This window comes from Somniosus microcephalus, chromosome 11, assembly GCF_052327205.1.
Source record: "Somniosus microcephalus isolate GS21.2 chromosome 11, FLI_Smic_1.0, whole genome shotgun sequence".
Taxonomy (NCBI): domain Eukaryota; kingdom Metazoa; phylum Chordata; class Chondrichthyes; order Squaliformes; family Somniosidae; genus Somniosus; species Somniosus microcephalus.
In genome coordinates this window covers 41,769,940-41,795,232 of record NC_140997.1, presented here as the reverse complement: position 1 = coordinate 41,795,232, position 25,293 = coordinate 41,769,940, and the positions used below count along the sequence as shown (strand labels likewise).

Sequence of the window (25,293 nt, the reverse complement as noted above, 5' to 3'; positions counted from 1 at the left end):
TGTTTTAATGTGATATGTAAATGTGCTGTGAGATTTGTCACAAGCATCTGTGGTCATATCATGGTAAGGGGTAGAGTCCCTCGGCACCAGTGCATGCTGGTATTCCCATCTGGTATTCATTTACTGATTTCTACAATTTCTTTGTACTCACCAGATAGCGTCAGATTTTGCCAGGAGCTGCAGAGTGTAGAACAACAAAGGAAAAATTTGGTGCTTTTATATTTATGAAAGTCTGCCAGAAAATACAGAACCCAGAATTATTTGTTTTAATGGCAAAGGTATTGGAATGGTGAAATTATAATGGAATAGGTCCAGCTGTTATTGCTGAACTTTAGGATGAGTGGGTATTCTGACCGGAGGAAAATTACATGGCAGGTAGTGATGTGACAGTTGCCGAGCAGTGGGTATTACTCTGGGTTAGATTCTCTCTCTTGAGCATTACATGGGGGTAGATGTTGCCGAACTTGTCGGGAAGAAGGCGAGACTTCCCCTTTCGGGTTTTTGACCCGCCTACTTCGACGTCCGGCCAATCCACGCGATTTTCCCTTGATTGACCTTGTTGAGCCCGCCCAGTGGGCTCATCAGGCCAATTAAGGGCCACCCGGCAACAGGTGACGTCACAGACTGAAATTTCATCTGTCAAGAGTCCTTGACAGATGAAATATCAGCGTTTGACAGCTGTTTGAAGCTGTGAAACACTGACAGTCTGAGTTCTGACATGAGTCATTCTGCACAGACTCAGTTAGAACTCACACTGGCACTCAAAGCTGAAGGCTGTCACTTTTGACAGATCACAGCCATTCAGCTTTAAGTTCCGGCTGAGTGATGGACTCCCGACAGCTACAGTAAGAAAGGCTGTGAAGGTAAGTATAGGTAAGTAAAAGTTCTTTAGACACACCAAACACACTTACCTTTGCACTCATGCACCCATCACTCACCTGAGCGCCGACATCGCGACCCCTCCAACTCCTTCAACCCGACGGCCCGCCTGCTCTACCTGGCGTGGTTTGGAGCCGTCGGGGAAACCCACACAAAACCCCTCAAAATAGGGATTAGGCTAAAAACTGCCTGTTAACTACCTGTTAACAGGCAGTTAATTGGCACTAATCCCTTCCCGCCTGGTTTCGGCGGGTCCCAGTGCAGGGCGGGTACCCGCCGCCCCTGAAACTTACGTGGGGCGGGGTTTTGGGCGGGATGGTGTCGGGACCCCCCAAATTCAGGATATCCCCCTCCCCCCCCCCCCCCCCCACATGCCTGAAACCCCGCCTGACGGCTCCCCGAAAATCTAGCCCATGGCCTCTAAACCTGGAAATTACAGGACCAAACTAAGAGTTTTTCTCCTATGTACAGAGACTTTGCACTTGGAACATAAAGGATTAGAATGGCAAATACTGTAGTGGGGGAGCTTTAAGTACCATGAAAGAGGGACACAAGTTGTTGTCATCTGGAAGAGCTTGTTATTATTGTATATTTTTATAACAGTACTTTTTTCATTATCGGAACATAATCATGGCATTTGTAGAAAATATAGTTTTCTTCATTTACCCACTTTGTTCCCAGATGTTTAAATATTCAGGGAGCTCATCCCTACTACAAAGCAATTGAAATCTATTTTATAAACGTTTTGAGAGTGTCCATTAAAATCAAAGTGTCAAAAGTGTAAAAAAAAGAAAAGCAGTCATTTCAGGCAGCTTTTTTCTGACCCCGGAGCAAGAAATTTACAAGCTCCTTGTCTTCACCAAGCAGTAATTAAGTTCTGACCCCAGGATGTGTTTGCTTACAGCAATTGGACGCTGGCCCTGAATTTGCGGTCAGAGGCTTCCCGTGGGGAAATGCCTCTGATCCGTAAATAAAATGCCCGCGTACTTGGTGGTCCAGGAGGTACGGAGACTCGTGGTCCTGAGCCTCTCCGGGTACCCGCGGATAGAGGCCCACATATCCCAGGGATGCAGGCGGTTCGGAAGCGCCCCTGGGATCACGTGGGCTGGCCCAACGAATGAAAGAAGGGAATTCCCATTCATACATATTGAATCCCCATAAGCATGAATGGGAATACCCCCAAAAATACATCTACACATCAAATACATTACATGTTTAAAATTAAATAAAATGCCATTAATTAAAAATTTAAAGCAAAAATGTAATTAATTTTTTTTTTAATTGTTTTAAATGGGCTAAAAATAACCGTACCTTATTGCACAGGTTTTTTAATGTTTAAATGATTGAAAAAATGTATTTTTATGTTCATTTACACTCTTACGCTGGTAAAAGCAGGCCTTACGTCTGCTTTTACCAGGTGTAAGAATTTCATGGGCATTCGCTGGGCAGAAGTTGGGCAAATAACCCAACTCTCCGCCCACGGATACCCTTTTCCCAGGGATGTGGCGTATTTGTCAAGAAGATTCCTGATGGATCGCAAGTTCCTGGTTTTCGCGCATGTGCTTCACGCGTGAAAACCCGTAACTTCCGCGTACATACCTCATATGCACCTGTAGGGGCCGCAAGTTACGGGCCTCTGATTTTAAAGGGATAGGTCAACTTCAGCACACTTCCATCTTATCAGAATAATGCAAACGTAATTATTCTGTGTGCTTAATAAGAATATAAAAGGATGGCTGCCATTTTCAAAGAACTGATATTTTCACAGCAACAAGTAGCTGGAATAGCTAAATAAAACCAGAGTACATCACTCTGACTTTTCATGTATACTTTTACAAGAATCATTTTTGCCAACCACTGGTTATGTGTTCAATTCATATTCAAATCATTCATTGCAAGGGACTTTGTGAAATGTCATTGAATCACTTGCATATGGCATTATTATAACGAAAATGATGCGTGTCAGCTCTTTATTCCTGCATAAAGACATTGGCTGGAATTTTCCCCTAAAGAAAAAGGTGGGTTTGGAACGCGGGGGCAGTTAAATTGTCCAACCCGCTCCCAGGGGGCGGTACCTTAATTTAAATATTGTAGTGAGGCTGGCAGTCTCTTCACCTCCATTTTGAATTTAACTGCCTGTGGACGGGTTTCACACAATTTGTGAATCTGGCAGTTAAACTGAGGCGGGGACTGCTGCATCCAGGATGTAAGTGGCTTTATACCTACCTCCTGGATCCAGGGTCCCTACCATACCCAACCCCTCCCCCGCGATCAGAGACCCCACCATGAGGCCTCTGATCACCTTCCCAGGCCTCCGATGCCCACCACGTGGCCTCTCCCACCCACCACCCCACCAATGATACTGAGGCCAGCCCCGATCCTCTCTCCTCTTCCCCCCCCCCCCCCCCCCCACCCCCGCCGATCCCCGGCCAACCCACCCTCCCGATCCTGACCTTCCCCTCCCGATCCCGACCTAGCCCATGCCAATCCCCAACCTCCCGCCGATCCTCGGGCAAACCCCCTCTCCCGATCTCCTGCCAATCCTCCGACCCCCTCGGCCGATCCCCTGCCAATCCTCCGACCCCTTCGGCCGACCCCCTGCCAATCCTCCAGCCGACCCCGTCCCCATCACCGACCCCCTGCTGATCCTCCGGCTGAACCCCACGAGGCTCGACCGTGCTGACCCCCAATGCGCCCCCACCAATCCCTGACCATGCCAACCCCCTCCTCGCACCGATTCCCCAACCATGCCGACCCCACGATCTCTCCCCCGGACCAACCCCTCGCATCTGAGGCCTACGCGCCCGCAGCTAGGCAGCCTCTCAATCTGGCTGGCTGCAGGCGGGAATCTGAGGCCTTGCATTCAAATCAGGCCCTGCCATTGATGTCGGCAGGGCCTTCCCGCCCGCCTCGGAGGCCCCTCGCCCCCAACCCGCCTCCCTTGAGAAATTTTCAGCCATTGTCTCCTTAAGGGACTTTTTTAAACATTAGGGCTGCGAAATTCGGTACGTTAGTGCCTCCCATTAGCGTCTGGCAGGGGCGGTAAGGGGTTAGTGCCTGGGCGCGGCGAATGCAGCGACACCCGCGAACTTCAGCGCCGGTTAGTGCCTGGGCCTCTTGCGCCTTGCAGATTGTGACGTCATAAAGTGCGCAGCGCCCCGTTATCGCCCCGGATGGAAAATTGACTCTCGCTCCCTGCTTTATCGCCTCGTGCCGACAAAGTCAGCAAAAAGAGGCATTGTGAACTCGGCTGGCTGCTTCGGGAGCAGTAATTAAAGGGAATGCTTTTCAGCTAGTGCAACCTTTATTACTTGCACCAGTCTTGTGCCTGCGCAAACTTTTTAATGTTTCATTGGTGCAAGATGTCTAAGCCCTCCAGTTTGTGAGAGCATTTGGGGCTGTAATGGCAGTCGCCCAGGTCGCCTTGCAAAACAGAACTGATGACAACTAGCTTGTGCAGCATCATTGGCCCTTCCCTTTAAGCGAGGGTAGCAGCCTCTTTGATGACAGAGTGCTGTTTACAATGCGCTTGAAATTGTTCAGCGCTCTGCCACTACCGCCCCGCTGTCAGACTTTAGCGCCCTAAGAGAAGTGGTTAGCGCTTGATTTAGCGTTCCACTTCCCTCTTGGAGCGCTAAAACTGAATTTTGTGGGAGGCGAGAATGATTAGTGCCTGGCGCTAATTTTTAAAGTTTTAGCGCCTCAAACGGGGCTATACCGAATTTCTCCCCCTTGAGTTTTTTTGGGGCATTATGAGTATAATCATGATGTATGTAAAATTACAGAATACAGTTTTTTCATACACCCCAAAGGCTTAAAATCTGATATATTTATATGAGCTGATTGCTACTAAAAACCAAAAGTTATCTATTTCTACATGTACTGAATAAAAGTCTTGCATGTAGTGCACACTTCCTATTTAGTCACCCTTAATTACTTCCTCCTGTCACGCAATTTCCATTACACCTGGCTATCATGTTTTTACCTTATTTATATGCGTAACTCTATTGAGTCTTCCCACCTGCATCTCCAAGACAAATAGTACTGTGCTTCGCACAGCCACTCGCCCAGGCCACCTCAGTTCCACCTCTTGCACACTAATGTCCTTTAGGGAAGGAAACCTGCTGTCCTTACCTATATGTGACTCCAGACCCACAGCAATGTGATTGACTCTTAACTGAAATGGCAAAGCAAGCCACGCCGTTGTATTTAAGGCGGCGGCTCACCACCACCTTCTCGAGGGCAATTAGGGATGGACAATAAATGCTGGCCTTGCTGGCAACGCCCACATCCCAGGAATAAGAAAAAGCCCCTGGCAGGGCTCCTGCTGTGAGTAGACCTGGCTTTAAATCCCTGAAACATTTTTAATGCTTTTAAAAACTCTGAAACACAGAATTTCTAACTGTGGAGGTAGGATTCCCTGTAGGAGTTTCCTGCTATGGTGGGAAGCCCTGTTACTGCCACTCACACCCCTGCTGGGATCCCCATCCTTCAGTGAACAGCTATGCCCTGCTTCAAACCCTAGTCTCTCCACTAAGTAAGACTGCTTTTAAGTTCCTTAAGTGCTTTGAGCACTTTTAAGAAAACGTATGTCGATAGATTTCTGACTAGTAAAGGCATCAAGGAATATGGCGATGGGGCCGGTGAATGGAGTTGAGGCAGAAGATCAGCCATGATCTCATTGAATGGTGGAGCAGGCTCGAAGGGCCGAATGGCCTACTCCTGCTCCTATTTCTCATGTTCTTGTGTTCTTTGATAGAATGCCTTGTTTCATTTAAACAGCACTGTTCACTGTTTTTAAATAAAACAGGGCTTTCCAGCATAGCAATGGAAAGTCCTGTAGATTTTCAAGTCTTCCACTCCCACCCATCCGAGTACACATGCATTTCCCCCATCTGCTCTCCTATCACCTCTTGCCAGCTGCGCACCCACCCCAAGCGCCCATGGTTCCCCCCCAGCACCATTCCTTTTATCCACTCCCTTGCGCTGTCTCTCTTTGTTGATTTCCCTTGAGTTTCCCCTCTCACCACTCCATGGTTGCTTGTGCTGTCTCCTGTCACTCCTGCCTGAGGCACTAGTACCTTTTCCATCCTTGCTCCCTCCTGCAGCATTTTCCTGCTATCAGCCCCCTTAGAACATCGAACACCCCATCTTACCAATATGTTTCCCCACAGAGCACCCATATCTTCATCCCATTGTTAACCTAGCCCAAACAAAAACCCCTATTTTCCACTCTTCCGGCCTCGCCCACCCCACCCTCCACCCCAGTGCACTCATAACCTGACATTCCACTTCCAGTCCTCCTATACCTTGGTGCCCCATGACAAAAATTAAGTATTTTTGTCTTGTTTTAGTTTGGTAGAGGTTCCTTTAGCTCAGTCACAGGATTTTATAAATATATTAAGAGTAAGAGGATAACTAAAGAAAGGGTAGGGCCTATTAGAGATCATGAGGGTAATCTGTGTGTGGAGGCAGGAGACGTCGGTAGGGTTCTTAATGAATACTTTGCGTTTGTTTTCACAAAGGAGAGGGGCAAAGCAGACATTGTTATCGGGGGAGGAGTGTGAAATATTAGATGAAATAAACATAGTGAGAGAGGAAGTATTAAGGGGTTTAGCAGCTTTAAAAGTGGATAAATCCCCAGGCCCAGATGAAATGTATCCCAGGCTGTTTAGCGAAGCAAAAGAGGAAATAGCAGAGGCCCTGACCATCATTTTTCAATCCTCTCTGGCTTCAGGAGTGGTGCCGGAGGACTGGAGCACTGCTAATGTGGTACCCTTGTTTAAAAAGGGAGAAAAGGATAGACCGAGTAATTACAGGCCAGTCAGCCTAACCTCGGTGGTGGGAAAATTATTGGAACGAATTCTGAAGGACAGGATAAATCTTCATTTAGAAAGACACAGATTAATCAAGGATAGTCGGCATGGATTTGTTAAGGGAAGGTCGTGTCTGACAAACTTGATTGAATTTTTTGAGGAGGTAACAAGGAGGGTAGATGAGGGTAGTGCGTTTGATGTTGTGTATATGGACTTTAGCAAGGCTTTTGATCAGGTTCCACATGGCAGACTGAACGTGAAGTTAAAAGCCCATGGGATCCAGGGCAAAGTGTCAAGTTGGATTCAAAACTGTCTCGGAGACAGGAAGCAGAGGGTAATAGTTGATGGGTGTTTTTGTGACTGGAAGGCTGTTTCCAGTGGGGTTCTGCCAGGCTCAGTACTAGGTCCCTTGCTTTTTGTGGTATATAGCAATGATCTAGACTTGAATATAGGGGGTATGATTAAGAAATTTGCAGATGATACTAAAATCGGCTGTGTGGTTGATACTGAAGAAGGAAGCTGTAGACTGCAGGAAGATATCAATAAATTGGTCAGGTGGGCAGAACAGTGGCAAATGGAATTCAATCCGGAGAAGTGTGAGGTAATGCATTTGGGGAGGGCTAACAAGAAAGGGAATACACATTAAATGGTAGGACACTGAGTAGTGTAGAGGAACAAAGGGACTTTGGAGTGCATGTCCACAGATCCCTGAAGGTAGCAGGCCAGGTAGATAAGGTGGTTAAGAAGGCATACGGAATGCTTGCCTTTATTAGCCGTGGCATAGAATACAAGAGCAGGGGGATTATGCTTCAACTGTATAAAACACTAGTTAGGCCTCAGCTAGAGTACTGCGTGCAGTTCTGGTCACCACATTACAGGAAAGATGTGATTGCACTAGAGAGGGTACAGAGGAGATTTACAAGGATATTGCCGGGAATAGAGAATCTTAGCTATGAGGAAAGACTGGATAGGCTGGGTTTGTTTTCCTTGGAACAGAGGAGGCTGAGGGGAGACCTTATTGAGGTGTATAAAATTATGAGGGGCATAGATAAAGTGGATAGAAAGGACTTATTTCCCTCAGCAGAGGGGTCAAAAACCAGGGGGCATGGGTTTAAAATAATTGGTGGATGGTTTAGAGGAGATTTGAGGGGAAATTTCTTCAGCCAGAGGGTTGTGGGGGTCTGGAACTCACTGCCTGAAAGGGTGGTAGAGGCAGGAACCCTAACCACATTTTAAAAAGTACTTGGATGTGCACTTGGGATGTTCTAACCTGCAGGGCTACGGACCAAGAGGGATTAGGCAAGGGAAGTGGGATTAGGCTGGATAGCTCTTTGTTGGCCGGCGCGAACACGATGGGCCGAAATAGCCTCCTTCCGTGCTGTAACTTTCTATGATTCTATATGAAAAGGGGTAGATATTTGTGGGGGTTCTTCCTCTCATCCGCAATAACTTCAGTGGAAGAGCTACGGAAACCTTGGAAAAACGGCATTTTTCCAGGATTTCCATGGCTCTTGCACTGAAGCTACAGCAGACGCACACAAGAATGCCTGTGAAAATTCAACCCCAAAGAGTTAAAAACCAGCTGCAGTTGAAATCCATGTCACAACCTAACTTGATACAAATCTCATGAATACAGATGGTCTGGCTTTCTAACTGAAATACTGCAGGGAACAGCCAAGCCACATTCAGACAAACGCATGCTGTATGATTTACTCCGATATATGTAAGACAGCCAGTACTGCCAGTTATTGAAATCCAGGGAGCCCACACCAGCTAATTTTGGGGGTGGTTCTGGATTTGAATAACTGATCTGAAGCTACTCAATGAGCTGAGTAGCATCGAGTCAGTTGAAACCTTCAGAGGAAGTTAGGTTAGACTTGCTGGCTCTCCTAGTTAGGAAAAACTGCATAAGGACGTTGAGTACAAAAGAATAGCTTAGAACATAGATTTTATTGCTTTCTAATAGTTCAAGGAATTGGCTAGTATCCTATCTACGTAAATATATATGTATTGTATTATCTTATATTTTACTTATATTTGTTTGTTCATTTGTTCAATAAAGTTGCTTGATAGTTAAAAACCTAAAACAAGATCTAATATGATGCTGTCTGCTTTTCAAAGATGAAAGAAAATTTCTGTAAAGACACAAGATAGGAAGTAACTAGCACAAATGTTTTCCGTTATCCTGGGCATGGTGTGAGAAATTTATCTAGATATCAAGGCCAATGGAGATACTCTTGACCATAAGGAGCGAAGAGTTAACTGAGAGTAATCTAAAAATACAGAACCCGTATTATCTAGAGTAAGAGAGGCAGAAAAGATCCAACAACAAAAAGGCTCTCTTCCTACGAGCTACCAAATTTTTGATTTTGGGGATTTTTGATCATCATTTCTTCATAGAAAGGAATTAGGAATGAACTGTGTTTAAATGTTTTTTAAAACAAAGTGAATTAAAAAAAATATCACCAGGCTGCAGACATTGAAGCTGAGTATTAAAACCAGGTTTGCCAGTTTGTGGAATGTTCCAGCTCACAGTTTATTTCAAGCTGATACAATGAGGGTCAATTTTTTAATTCCCAGCCCATTAAGCCAGGATGTCCCTTAATTTATTCTGAGAATAGCAGGAGATGTTTTCTTTAAAGCCACACCCAAGAAGGTGGTGGTGGGGAAAGAAATAGCTGGTTTTATTGATGGGTCTGCTGGTGAATCATTGATCAGGGAAGGAATCAAAGGGACTGCCCAACCACTGTCTTGGTACACATAGAAAAGGGACAAGCCAGTCAGTCAGCCATTTGGAATTAGGGAGGAAAATTTACACTTCTCAAACCCAGAGCCAGTCAGAATCAGAAGGCTGACCAGGAACATTTAAGTGAGCCTGCTAATGGGGCATTTTTAAAAAATGCTCTCGAGGAGAGTCCGAAGTTAGTTGAATCAAGGTGAGATTTGATTACACCTGTTACTTTATCACTTGCTCTCTGTAAAGTTAAACAATCTAACAATGAGAGGTGAGGATACAGGGGTTGAGTGAATATTTCAAAGGGGTAGGTGTAATGATAGTGAATAAGGTAGCAATGGGTGAGAAGAGGTAATTGCAAGGGTGATGGGAGAGAGGGCTTAGGGGAGGGAAGCACAACTGATGGGGCGATGGGTGAAGGGATCAGGAGGGAGCTGCTGAAGGCCATATTTTGCCTGCAACACCCACCAGAAAATGAACCTTGCATTCAGTGGTGGCTTCTTTCCTTTCCACACCACCCAAAATGAAAGAAGAAAAAGACAGAGCGCAAAGCAGAGGAGGAGAGAGAAGAAAAAAATAAGTTAGTGAGATAGATGGGAAGAGAAAGTGAGGCAGAAGGAGAGAAACAGCAACACGGACTCATAGGTGGGAATGTGGAGTAATCAGATCAGCCATGATATCGAATGGCGGAGCAGGCTTGCGGGGCAGAGTGGCCTACTCCTGCTCCTAATTTGTATGTTTGTTCAGAGACCGGTAAGAGAGATGAGAGGTACCATATTCTCTGACTTACCATGTGAGATCCATTAATATATAATTAGATATTATTTTAACTCATTCCTTTTATTCACAAAACATTTAAAACCTTCCAGTATACAATATTACCTTATTTTTCAATTAATTTAATTTCAACTTCATTGTAATTTGTTTTTAGCACCTACTGTATTTTAAATGATCTTTTTTACCTTTAACCACCATTCCTTTTATTCCCAACAACATTTGAAATGTATCATCTGAAACATACATTCTCTGATACACTATATAACCCTCTCTCCTTGTTAAACAACAGTTGGGACTGATAATGAGATGGCGAGCACCCAATATTGTTGAACATGGAAGACTGAGACCAGCCCCATGTCCAATACATATAGTGAGCCCCAATGCAACCAGCCACCAACTGGAGTGCTCCAACCCGCATACAAACTGCACATAAGGCTCAGTAAGACTGCCAAAATAGTTCAATTATGGAGTCTCCCCATAATGTGATCAGAGTGCCTGAACAGTTACACAGCTCCTATTTGAAATAGACACTGAAGGGAAGGCCCAAGGAATAAAACTTTAAAAAAATTCCATTGCAGAGACATCCTGCTCTTTCCCATGAAAACTGCCAGTGCTCTATAGACAAACAGCAGCTTTTCACTGGCTGCTTGCACCAACAATTCCACTTCTGATGCTCCCAGGAAACAACACAAAAATATTAAAATCAGCTGACCTTGCATTATAATTTGTGTTGATACAGGGACAAAGGGTCCCATTATGTGCAAATATGCACACGGATATCACCAATCCATCTATAACATTCTGTAATTAAATAAAAGCAATTTGGTTTATTGAATCAGCATAGTCAATGTCCTGATAATATTTCTACATTAAATGGACTAAAATACATGTGACTCATTCATTACATAGGATAACATCGGATATACAGCACTGACACTGCCATTCGGCCCAACCAGTCCATGCTGACGTTTATGCTCCACTCGAGCCTCCTCCCGTCTTTTCTCATCTAACTCTATCAGCATAACCCTCTTTTCCCTTCTCCGATATGCTTATCTAACTTCCCCTTAAATGCATCTATACTATTCACTTCAACCACTCCCTGTGGTAGCGAGTTCTACATTCTCACCACTCTCTGGGTAAATAAGTTTCTACTAAATTCCCTATTTGATTTCTTGATGACTATCTTATATTGATGGCCTCTAATTATGCTCTTCCCCACAAGTAAAAACACTCTCTGTATTTACTCTATCAAAACCTTTCATAATTTTAAAGACCTCTATTAGGTCACCTCTGAGCCTTCTCTTTTCTAGAGAAAAGAGACCCAGCCTGTTCACCCTTTCCTTATAGGCATACCCTCGCATTTCTGGTATCATCCTTGTAAATCTTCTCTGCACCCTCTCCAGTGCCTCTATATCCATTTTATAATATGGCAACCAAAATTGTACGCAGTAATCCAAATGTGGTCTAACCAAGGTTCGATACAAATTTAGTATAACTTCCCTACTTTTCAATTCTATCCCTCTAGAAATAAACCCTAATGCTTGGTTGGCTTTTTTATGGCCTTGTTATCCTGTGTCGCTACTTCTAGTGATTTGTGTATTTGTACTCCGAGATCCCTTTGCTTCTCTACCCCACCTAGACTCGCACCCTCCAAGTAATAAGTGACCTCCCTATTCTTCCTACCAAAATGTAATACCTCACATTTATCTGTGTTGAAATTCATTTGCCAATATATGCCCATTCTGCAAGTTTATTAATGTCTTCCTGTAACTTGTTGCAGTCCTCCTCAGTATTGATTCTCCCCCCACCCGCCCCCCCCCCCCATTTGGTGTCGACCACAAATTTTAAAATTGTGTTTTTGATTCCAAAGTCTAATATAAATTGTGAACAACAGTGGTCCCAGTACTAATCCTTATGGAACACCACTTCCCACCTACTGCTACTGTAATTAGCTACCCTTTACCCCACTCTCTGCTTTCTGTTTTGAAGCAAGCTAGTTATCCATTCTGCTACTTGTCCCCTGACTCCGCATTCTCTGACCTTATTCATTAGTCTATTATGTGGTACCTTTATCAAAGGCCTTTTGAAAATCTAGATAAATTACATCTATTGCATTACCCTTGTCTACTCTCTCTCTTACCTCTTCAAAAAATTCAATGAGATTGGCCAAGCAAGATTTTCCCTTTTGAAATCCACGCTGACTATTAATTATTATATTTTTGGTTTCTAGATGTTCTTCTATTTTCTCCTTTAGTAGGGATTCCATTTTTCCTACCATCAATGTCAAGCTGACTGGTCTATTGTTCCCTGGACATGTTCTATCTCCCTTCTTAAATATAGGTATTATAGCTATCCGCCAGTCCTCTGGCACTACACCTTTTTCTAACGAATTATTAAATATGAGCAGAGTCACAGGAGATTCACTAGTATATACACAAGTTCTGAGTATTAAACCTATTAAAAACAGTAACTACTTGCAGACTTTTGAATAAATTCAGAATTAATACATTCTCCTTTGGTAACAGCAATGCGACTTCTGATTTGCATATGTTGAGTAAACCAATCAAGTTGTACTGATCTTCAACAAAAGGCTACCAGTGTTATTTATATTTCATATTTTATATTTTATGAATTACTTTTATTTCTGCTATATTGTCACTCTTTGGAAGAACTGTTACTGCATCAATAAACATACAGAAAATTAGATACTGATTCTACTTTAAGTGTTTCAGGTCTTTTCTATTGTACTGGTTAAAGAATATAATAGCAAATTAGGTTGTAACCACAAAGCATATGTTTTTGGATAGAAATATATTCAAGGTTGAAGACTGCACAAAGTATTTTGTTTTCTGCTTGCCTCACATAGGAATTATTGTTTATTCTTGCCATCATATAATACAAAGTATTAGTTTTTTGTGTTTGCTGTTTTGTGACCAATTTAATGAGTCATTGATGTACGGACGGGATTGTGTGATGTTTGTCTTCCATTGCAGACCTAAAACATACAATTACATTACTCTGTCTATAAAGACAAATTTACCCTTTGTAAATTAGTTATCTCATGAAGTTATATAGCATTTTTTGCGTAATTGAATTGCACTAGCGCACGCACACGTTGTTTTGCTGGCATGGCAACTAGCTCTTCTGGTTGGATTTGTTTATGCTCAACAGTTTAAATCTTACTGCTGGCTTTTATGATCATGTTTACCGTATTATTTTTTCTAATTACTTGCAAATAAAGCTGTAGAAGTGATTGTGGTAAAGCATGCACATGCTGTGTAGTGTTGGTAACACTGGAATGAAAATCCTGAATGGGGTGCATTGTAACATAACACCCGAGGTGTGCCAGCCAGGAACCTCTGCTTCTAACATAAGAACATAAGAAATTAAGAAATAGGAGCAGGAATAGGCTATTTGGCCCTTCGAGCCTGCTCCACCATTCAATAAGATCATGGCTGATCTTCTACCTCAACTCCACCTTCCCGCACTATCCCCATATCCCTTGATTCCTTTAGTATCCAAAAATCTATCGATCTCTGTCTTGAATATACTCAACGACTGAGCATCCACAGGCCTCTGGAGTAGAGAATTCCAAAGATTCACAACCTTTTGAGAAGAAACTTCTCCTCATCTCAGTCCTAAATTGCTGACCCCTTATTCTGTGACTGTGACCCCTGGTTCTAGACTCCCCAGCCAGGGGAAACATCCTCCCAGCAGCTACCCTGTCAAGCCCTGTAAGAATTTTATATGCTTCAATGAGATCACCCCTCATTCTTCTAAATTCTAAGGAATATAGGCCTAGCCTACTCAATCACTCCTCGTAGGACAATCCCCTCATCCCAGGAATCAGTCCAGTGAACCTTTGTTGCACTCCCTCTGAGGTAATTATATCCTTCCTTAGGTAAGGAGATCAAAACCGTACACAGGTATGGTCTCACCAAGTCCCTATATAATTGCATTAAGACTTCTTTACTTTTATATGTCAATCCCTTTGTAATAAAGGCTAACATACCATTTGCTTTCCTAATTGCTTGCTGTTCCTGCGTGCTAACTTTGTGATTCACTTACAAGGACACCCAGGTCGCTCTGAATACCAACATTTTGCAATCTCTCTCAATTTAAAAATATTCCTCTTTTCTATTTCTTCCTACCAAAGTGGATGATTTCACAATTCTCCATGTTATATTCCATCTGCCACATTTTTGCCCACTCACTTAACCTGTCTATACTCCTTTGCAGCCTCTTTGTGTCCTCCTCACAGCTTACTTTCCCACCTAGCTTTGTATTGTCAGCAAACTTAGATACATTACACTCGGTCCCCTCATCTAAGTTATTAATATAGATTGTAAATAGCTGAGGCCCAAGCTCTGATCCTTGCGGTACCCCACTAGTTAAAGCCTGCCAACCCAAAAATGACCCATTTATTCCTACAATGATCATTTTATTCCTAGCAGACTTTCCAGAGTCAGGGAGAGGTTCCTTCATATGGCTGCCAGTAATGTGCGACTAGGGGTGCATCTTCACCACCTACCTATTGAAGACATTGGAAAGAGTGGCATGCAGGGGGATAGCTTTATAATTTTTTTAATTGCTCATCCTCTTGGATCTCACGTGCATCCCACGACCCTAGCCTGGGTCTCCAGGTGAGCCCCACAACAGCTGGCCTCGCCTCTGTCTTTGCCACACCGGGCCCACTGAGGATCAGAAAAGCAGTAACTCTAGACAAAGGAAGTGCCCATTTCCTCCTTTGTCGATGGCCATATTTGGGGCGGCAACAGGTCATCCGGAATCCCCGATATATGGGTGCACCTGCCATATCTGGGCACCGGCCTAGTTTCTGGCCCTTCTGGTGGGCTCCCACCATAATGCAGCAAGAATCTTGGATTTTCAGAGCCATTGGGCTGGATTTTGATACTGGAGGTGTGTAGGAGGCAGGACTACAACTTTTGGGGTTGAAGTCCCGCTTCCATCGAGTTGTGGCCAACCCATGCGATTTTTACTTGATTGACCTTGATGAGCCTGCCCAGTGGGCTCAGCAGGCCAATTAAGGGTCACCCGGCAACAGGTGACGTCACAGATTGACATTTCATCTGTCAAGAGCTTTTGACAGATGAAATATCAGCGTTTGACAGCTCCTTGAAGCTGTCAAACACTGACAATTTGTACACTAAGTTAATTCCTTCCTCTCAGGCTAATTTAGAGATCTCTCCAGAACAGAAAGCTGAATGCTGCAACTTTTGACAGCTCGCGGCCATTCTGCTTTCTGTGCCGGTGAGATGAGGGACTCCCGAGACCTGAAGGAAGGAAGGCTGTAAAGGTAAGTAAAGGTTATTTAAACACTTTACACACACCAAACACACTTACCTCTGCACTCATGCACACATCACTCACCTGAACACCGGACATCTCGAACCCTCCAAGCCCTTCAGCCCGACGGTCCACCTCGCTAACTTGCCGTGGTTTGGAGCCATTGGGAATCCCACACTTCAGGAAAAAAAAATAGGGATTAGGCTAAAAACTGCCTGTTAACTACTAATCCCCTTCCTGCCTCGGGAAGGCGGGTCCCATCACAGGTCGGGTATCCGCCTCCTTTGAAACTGGCATGGAGGCGGGTTGGGGGCGGGATGGATTTGTGCCCCCCCGATTTTGCGATTTTTAACCCCCCCACACGCCTCCAATCCCGCCTCAACGGCCCAATGAAAATCGAGCCCACTGAGTTTAATTTGATGTAGTGCCCATTTTGATCAGTTTAACCGCAGCTGATTTGAGTACATTATTTTTAAGGGGGACAAAGTAAGCACAAGAACACTATTAGTAAAGTTATGAACATTGTAAGTTTGTGAATTTAACGCTTTAAAACTTCAAATTTAATTTCATGGTGCAACTATTTTTAAACAAATGATTTTGATACTGTGAGTATATGTGTACATTGTATATTACTTCATTTATCTCCTTGCAAATGGTGATCTGTTCACATGACCGAGCTTCCATCTGTAATTTAGGGCTGGATTTTATCAATGGGGGCGGGACTGCTGGTTGTCGGGTTTCAGTACCGCCCCCAACGACATCCGACCAACCCACGCCTTTTTCCCTTGATTGACCTTGATAAGCCCGCCCTGCGGGCTTAGCAGGCCAATTAAGGGAAAGCCGGCGACGGAGGACGTCAGCGTATGATGTTTTATCTGTCAACAATTTTTTACAGCTGAATTGTCAGCATTCGACAGCTTTGAGAAGCTGTCAAACACGGACAATCTCTGTTCTATGGTGAGCCCTTGTACTGAAGACTCACCAAGACCTCTCTCCTTAGCAGAAATCAGATGGCTGCTGCATCGGAGAATGCAGCAGCCATTCTGTCATCTCTGCCATTGAGATGAGGCACCTCCAGATCCCCAAGGGTTGAAGCCTGCAGGAAGAAGCAAAGGTAAGTAAACTTTTTCTAACACTTTGCACTCACCTCTCATACTTACCTCTCCACACTTGCACCCATCACTCACCTCCACAGCACACTTTTTGACCCCTCTCACCCCCGCAGACCCACTGCTCGCCTCGCTGACCCTGGTGAGGTTCGCAGCCATCGGGAAGCCCACACTTGCAGGGGTAAAATGGGGATAAGCCTCTTAACTGCCTGTTAACTATCTGTTAACAGGCAGTTAAGTGGCTGTAATCCCCTCCCCGCCTCAAGGAGACGGGTCCCTGCGCGAGTCGGGGACCCGCCTCCCGGGAAGATGGCACGGTATCCGCTCCCAGTTTCTGCCATTTTCCTGACAGCCCCGCCTCCACACCCGCCTTCCAAGGACTGGCAAAATTCCCCCTTTGTATTCACTATATATTAGTCAATAGCTAGCTGGCAACACACTGTTAGAAAGTTCATTTACGGAAATAATAAAAGGACACTTGGAAAAGTCTATGTGGAAATGTTTTCAACTTTCAGGAAAAAATATACGCTGCTTAAGTCTTGTTCAATTTAACTTCAAGACATTTCTTTATTAATATTTCTTTTATGAAGAATAGGCATTTTCTTCTCTATACAGATTTACACTTACAGATAGTGATAAACCCGTGAAGGAGATATCCATGGTTCTGTGATGTTAGAACTGTTCACTTGTTTCATATTAACATGTATGAAAATGCTCCCACTCAGTTTGCTACCTGAGCTCTGAAATTTAAATCACAAGCATTCCTATTTAAATACTATTGGCAGGAACTGACTGAAAGTTCAATTTCAGTCTCAATAAACAAAGGGGGAAATTTTAACCTAACCTACAACGGGGAGGAATGGGCAGGTTTGGATTGGATGCCTTATTTACACCCTGCCCGATTTTATGCTCCAGGGATTTCAAAGGAGAATAAAATCCGGTGGGGTGTAAAATGGGCGCCCAGCCTGCACCGCCCTCACTCACCCCCTCGTCTCCATGGTTAGGTTAAAATTACCCTTAAATTCTAATAAGTTGGAGACTTGTCATGATTGATTTGACAGCAGTTTCATGTTGATTAGCAAAATTCAGTGCAAAAAATGTAACTCTTCCACCCTAGTTGTTTCATTCATTACTAGTATAAGAACTATGTAATCCCCATAAATCTAATGTAAAGGATGTGTTTTCATGTATCCAAAAGCAGTGACATGACAGAATAGTGCACGAAGCAAAGTTTCCCTGTCTGTGTCATGAATGGATAAATGTTCCATTTTCCTTTACTGGATGGAGCAGTGCCTGGCAGTCCTGTAAATCTGTCGGATGCATGCCTTTGTTATGTCATATTACGAAGACTCTTTATACCCCACAAGGCATCATATCAATCTAGTGCTGGAGTCAATTTAATGAAATTTAAATGTGATAAGAGTTTTTTGTATCAAGTTATATAACCTATATCCAGATTTTCTTTATTTAGAGAATAACCAAGGATTATTCTGCAGTTTGTTGCATTATTTTTTAATTCAGAGCATTGGAAATGGAGAGAAAAGGACTTGCAATTATAAATTACTGTCCCCACCACTTATAACGAGCACATTGGTGTTAACGTGATTTGCCCGCTATAAGCAGTGGTCAGTTGGGCCAAAAATTCGGGTCGGGGGCTTCCCGCGGGTGCAAGCCCCCGATCTGCACTCACCCTGCGCGCTGACATCTGAAGCCCGGGCCTGCTTGCATTTCCTGTCACAGGCCCGGTTCAGATGTCAGCGCGCAGTGCTTACCTGATCCAGCGGCGTAGTTAGTGCGATGTGCCGGCTGGGATCAGGTGAGCACTGTACAACCAATCAGGGGAGGGGAAGGTTCATTCATGAGTTTGAGAGTAAGAACTGCCAAACTCATGAAAACTACGGGGGCCCAAAACACTATTTAAACTTTAAATAAAAATTTAAAAAAACATCCCAATCATTAAATTAAGTATAAATAAGTTTTAAAAAAAATTTAAACAATTTTTTTTTTTGAAAATAAATTTTTAATAAAAAGGGTCTAAAACTAAACTTACCTTATTGTAGATTCTTTAAAATAATAAACCTGTGGGGAAAAAAAATTCTAAATTACACTAAAACACCACTTACCTGTAAAAATAAATACTTACGTGTGCTTTTTACAAGCGTAAAGACCGGAGGCCTTTACACATGCGAAAATCCCCCAAAACGGAGGAAATCCAAGACGCACGCGCTGCCCCCTACAGCGCATGCGCTAGCCTCTTCAACTCTTGGGTTGGAGGAGAGGAAATGCCGGTTTTCAGCGCATGCGCTGTGCATGCTGAAAACCGGCATTTCCTCCGGCCAGACGCGTGAGTACCCCTTCCGTACTCGCGCGTTTGGGGAGGAATTTCTGCCCCAATACGTTAAGTCTCCTCATCTCGATATCAGTGTTAAGCTTCCTCATTCCATTGCTGTAACAGACTGAAGCTAGCTAACATATTCTTAACAGGCTGAGATCAAACAATATTTAGTTGCTAAGGATTAAACAGCAGCCTATGAATTAACGTCCAGTTTCGATTGTGCATTTCTCTTCCTCTCCTTCACGGTTCTATTTTGATGCTTTTGACGAATGCAATTACTAACAAAGGGCTGATTTCACAAATAAAGAGCATTAACAAGGTGCAAACATATTGAAGAACCTATTGAATTGCCCAAAATAACCGGCACACTTAACATGTTAGAAGCAGCACCTTTGTAATTAACTCCTATGGTATTGGCACATGATTAGTGCTATTTGCCCGATATAGGCAACTGCCCATGACAAGCGTGGACTGTATAAGTGGTGGGACTGTATACAGATTTTTTTGAGGGTGAAAGGCATATGTGGTTTGATCTTGTGTGTGATACAAATTGTATAGCATTATAGTCCCAGCACTATTTAAATGATTGGATTAAAATCTTTTGCATTTAAAGTAAAAGTACAAGCTTTACTATATAATGTAATGGACCAGTTTTTAAAAAAAACGCGAGGAGTGAAAGATTTCACTAAGCTGTGTTAAGTAAATGTTACGTTTGTAAGAAACAAAGGATTTGAAGTTGTGCTGTAATAAGATTAGTACACAGCTCATTAAAATTAATAGGTTAACAGCTCTGTTACCGTATCGAATTAAGAAATTTAATGTGAATATGTTAACGCTCATAAGATAACCTTCACAAAGTGCCATTTTAAAATGGTTGTGTATTTCAAACTTAGCCTTTGGAAAGAGGCGTTAGCTTCCTCCACCCCCATTCACTTTTGAAATAAGTACTTAGTACCCCTGTCATCTATGTATGAATGGAAAGGAAATTAAATGGTTCTAAAACCATTTAGCATGCACCTTTGTGTTTTATGTCACTTTCCCTGCATTGCAACAGTGACTACAATATTAAGCGCTTTGGGATGTCCTGAGGTCGTGAAAGGCACTATATAATAGCACGATCTTTCTTTCAAGATACAAAAGGTGAAAAAAGATCAGTGAGCGATTGCTCTGACGGGGACATTCTATTTATGTGAGAAAGAGAGATGCATTGTATGAGTGTGCCAACCAAACAGATAATTTATAATTAACAACTGTAGAAAAATTGTGAGGAAAAAAAAATTAAGAAGTTTTTTGAATTTGTAATTAAGATTCAGGTTTCACGATAATAAAAAAATTGTACGAATGTTTCAGAGCTACCCATTATGAGGCATCATACATAAGCAGGAGATTGTACACACACATAATTACACATAGATTAAATATACATACAGGATATATGTGCAGTTAAATAATAACATGGTTATGATTTAAAATTGTGAGGGAGATCCATTTTTGTTGTCCGGAGAACATTTTGTCCACTGAATATAGATCCAATATTGAACTAAACCACATTGGCAAAGAGACTTAATTGCAGTGTTTTCTTTTATCTTCTCATGAAAGAATGCTAGATTTTCTGTGAACGCTTGGGTGAGATGACAGATCCATAGAGGAATATTCCTGAATGATTTCCCTAGAGGTTCCATGAGACTTCAGTGTATAGTCTAGAAACTACTGTGGTTCCAAAAACTTCACATCATATCTATAACTTGTGTTTCAGTTTATGGATCTATGCAAAATAACCACAAAGGCTAAGTTGGCTGTAATGTAATACACTCTGCATAAAATCCTATTCTGGTGTTCCACACTGCTGGAATTATATTGTGTCAAATCCTCCTCAAATCTCCCTCTTAACACAAAGCCAAGACCCTTAGACAGAGACAGAATTACTGCCAGTAAGAAATGTATTTGTGGAGCAGCTTATTGTTCATTGCATAGGCCTGGTAGAAAAATTACACCTTTAAATAGGAGGGATGGTCGGCAGGCCAAGCTTTTGAACCTGTATCACAGTCATACAGCACTGTGCCATTAGCAATCTCTTTTAAGTAGCTATTCCTACAGTTGATTAAGGTGGTCTGCATCCACCTGCTTATCTAAGTAAATGATTCATTGGCCCAGAAATTTGGGTCGGAGGCTTCCCGCGGGTGCAAGCCTTCGCGCTGCACTTACCTAGCGCGCCAGCTGTTGAGCTGTGGGCCTGCGAGGGATTCCGATCCTGGGCCTGCTCCAACTGCCGGCGTGCAGTGTTTGCATATCCCAGGGGTGCAGTTAGTTCGATGCGTCCCCTGGGATCACGTGGACCATGGAGAGCCAATGGTAGCAGGGAATGCCCATTCATAAAATTGACAGGAAGAGCTGTCTAAACTATAAGCCCCAAAACATCACTAAAACTTCAAATTAAAAAAAAAAAAATCACATTTTTAAAATAACTATAAATTACATAAAATAACTTTTAAACAATAATTTAAATTTTTGAAAAAATTAATTACATTTTCTAACGGGGCTAAAAATAAACTTAGCTTTCTTTAAAGTATTTAAAAATAATAAACCTGTGGAAAAAATGTTTTAATTTTAATTAATTCACCACTTACCTTGTTAAAAGCAGGCCTTGCACCTGCTTTTTACATGTGTAACTCCTGGAGACTTACCCTCCTAGAGAAACCTGGGGAAAAAAACGTAAGTTCCATGTGCACGTGCTGCCTCTCCGGCGCACGCGTTCGACCTCTGAACCCCTTTAAGGGAACGGAAGTTCCGGTTTCCCGCGCATACGCAGTGCATGCACGTAACCGGCACTTACGTTGGGCCTACGGGTGAGTACCCCGTGCGTACTCACCCGTGGAGACCCGAATTTCTGGGCCATTGTGTCTACGTTTCACTTAGCTAGTTCGATTATGCTTAGATCTATAGAATATCAAAAAAAATTAGTTAGCTTCATTGAGACCAATAGGTTGTGGGAATTTCTTGAGCACATCTAATTAGCGACACCGGCTGGAATTTTCCGGGGGTCAGTGGGCATGACTGGTGGCGGGTCGGGTGGGAAATTTGATTTTTTGACAGCGGGTCAGGACCCCGCTGTCAACCCACCACAACGTGCCTTTCCCAATGTAGGGTCTGTCCGCGCTGAGCAGACCCGACAGGCAGCGGTAAGCGACCCAATTAAAATCATTAGCATCTAGATACAGATGATTAACAGGCTTTTTTAACTTCCCTTTTGACTTTAACTTCATGGCCACGGGAACCACACTGTTCGGGGACCACGGCTGTTAACCTGAGGTGGGAATTCAGTGGCCATTGCTCCAGCTGATTACTTGACAGCTTCAAATGTACAGTAAAAGCTCCCACCTGACAGATCATCACTTTCCTCAGCCACAAGCTGTTTCTCAGTCCATTTCCAGCACAGATTCTGCAGGCTTTCCACTCTCCATCCACTCTTATCTCATTGGAAGAACTCTCTCACCATTGACAGAATGCTTCTGTCATCTCTACTTCACCTGCCATCTATTCCATCAACATGGTGCTCTATCTACTGTCTCACCTTGGTCCTCAGAATCCGATCACGATCAGCCCCAACACCAGGCACACCAGCAGTACCAACAACAGCGCCAACCTTCTCCGCAATCACCTGGTGCTGCACAGGACAGAGGGCATCAACACCCGACCACATTGCTGCCAGGGATGGCCACACCATGGCCAGATTTACTTCACTTGACGCTGTACACCCTGGCTGCCACGTGATATGGGGTACCACAGGGATCGGTGCTAGGACCCCAGTTATTCACAATATATATTAATGATCTAGATGAGGGAACTAGATGTAATATCTCCAAGTTTGCAGACGACACAAAGCTGGGTGGGCGTGTGTGCTGTGAGGAGGATGCAGAGAAACTCCAGTACAATTTGGACAGATTGGGCAGATGCAGTATAATGTGGATAAATGCGAGGTTATCCACTTTGGTGGCAAAAACAGGAAGGCAGATTATTATCTGAATGGCAATAGATTGGGAAAAGGGGAAGTGCAACGAGACCTGGGTGTCCTTGTGCACCAGTCGCTGAAGGTAAGCATGCAGGTACAGCAGGCGGTTAAGAAGGCAAATGGTATGCTGGCCTTCATAACGAGAGAATTCGAGTACAGGAGCAAGGAGGTCTTGCTGCAGTTGTACAGGGCCTTGGTGAGACCACACCTAGAGTATTGTGTGCAGTTTTGGTCGCCTTATTTGAGGAAGGATGTTCTTGCCATGGAGGGAGTGCAGCGAAGATTCACCAGAATGATACCTGGGATGGCAGGAATGACGTATGAAGAGAGATTGGGTCGATTAGGCTTATATTCGCTAGAGTTTAGAAGAATGAGAGGGGATCTCATTGAAACTTATAAAATTCTAACAGGACTAGACAGACTAGATGCAGGAAGGCTGTTCCCAATGGTCGGGGAGTCCAGAACCAGGGGTCACAGTCTAAGGATAAGGGGCAGGCCATTTAGGACTGAAATTAGGAGGAATTTCTTTACCCGGAGAGTGGTGAACCTGTGAAATTCTCTACCACAGAAGACAGTTGAGGCCAATTCATTAAATATATTCAAGAAGGAGTTGGATATATTTCTTAAGGTTAAGGGGATCAAGGGATATGGGGAGAAAACAAGGACAGGGTACTGAATTTGGATGATCAGCCATGATCGCATTGAACGGCAGAGCAGGCTCGAGGGGCCGAATGGCCTACTCCTGCTCCTATCTTCTATATTTCTATGGCACCAACCCACACCAACACCATAAAGCATCCCTACAATGTCCAAGCCATTCCTTTCACACTCATCACCATTGCAGGGTGTAATGCCTCGCCATTCATTGCAACTCACTAATCCGCTTCCAAAGGTGCACACAAATCTGTCCAAGAATGCAAAGTGTTGAAAATAAAGGTTTCAATGTTTGACAGCACATTAACAGAAGCGTTACATGAACATTGGATAAAACACCCAAGTGGCTACCCTTGTGTGGTGTTAGTTGGTATGATTGCACTAGGATGAGAGTGAGTGTGAGAGGTGGCTAGTGAGATGGCGATGTGATAATGTAGATAGAGAGAGAGGGATCGGTGAAGGTGCAAGGTAAGCTGCTGTGAATAAGGATGTGCAGGAGTAGGGTAGGGAAGGCAGAGTGATGGGGATGTGATGAGAGGCACAGTAGCATGAAGGTTGAGTGTGGCTTTGCACTAACGTTTTGTGATCTAATGAGATCATTGAAAGGTTTGCGGCACTGCACCCAGGCCCTTCTGACAACATCCCTGTTTGTGACCTCCTCTGCAATGTGCAACCAGGCTGTGTTGATCTCCTGGGGAGGTGTCGTCTGCCCATTGGAAAGGAAGAGGATCTCCCTGTGTGCTCTGACTCCTTCCATAAGCATATGGAGGGAGTCATGGGAGAGCCTGGGTGCAGACCTGCACCTCTGTGCGGTCATTGTCAGTATTTGCAGCACTTTGAGAGCACAAATGTCAAAATAAAGTTGGCCATGGTCCCTTTAAGGAAACCGGCTGATGACGCGTTATGAATGACGTCATCAGACCCGCTTCCCCTAATTTGGACCGGGAAACACACTGGATGGGCTTAACAAGCCCTATCAACCAAAAATAATTTTCCAGAGCGGAATGGAATCAGCAGTGGGGCCGTGACCCACCACTGACCCTGGCCGCACTGGACCCACCAAGGTAAAGAAAATCTAGGCCATAGAAGCTACTTTCCAATTTTAAAAAAGATTAAAATGGTAGCAGCTTACCAGCATGGTTTCATAAATAATGTAAATGCTGTCTTCAACATGAGAATATTTTAGTTCAGTGCTGATCAAATCAATAGCTATATTTAAAAGGTGTTTTATGTTTGGAATTCCGTTTTGCAGGACTGGATGATGCAGCAGGGTTTTGCTAAGACTAGCTATGTACTTATCCAAACTGCTCTAATGAAACCTTTATGTGTTAATTATGTATCAATTTCTACCTGTCCTTGACACATATAACCTCCAGCTATTTAATAACACTGATCAGTTTCACTTACAGCTTAGTATTTTCTTTTCTGTTTTAATAGATAATCCTACTGGAGATAAAAAAAAAATTTGCCTTCAATATATTGGAGACTGAGACTACAAATCATATAGTTCTTAAAAATGTCTAATAGGAAATGAAATTGAGAAAGTTGAATTGTCCAGGAGGGTGCTATTAAATTGTCATCTTAATCTGCTGGCTACACTGTTGCTAGGTGAGAAACTTTCATTGCAAATGATGGTCAAAATGATGATATTGATTGTGCTTGAAACTGCTCCA

At 43.5% G+C, this 25,293-nt stretch overlaps 1 protein-coding gene across 2 annotated transcripts in view; it reads right to left on the bottom strand.

The window, feature by feature from the left end:
• The window catches only part of LOC147110513 (uncharacterized), a 30,037-nt gene extending 11,196 nt beyond the window's left edge, over positions 1-18,841 (bottom strand). Inside the window, exons 1-2 of one of the 2 annotated variants that reach the window (XM_086000546.1) lie at positions 18,766-18,841; positions 15,598-15,690 (exon numbers count right to left, since the gene is read on the bottom strand). The gene's annotated coding sequence lies outside the window, so the exon portion shown is untranslated. Of the gene's footprint in view, positions 1-10,918; positions 11,075-15,597; positions 15,691-18,765 lie in introns of those variants that run through there. The other variant, XM_086000547.1, reaches the window with a different exon arrangement.
• Between the last annotated feature and the right edge of the window lie 6,452 nt (positions 18,842-25,293).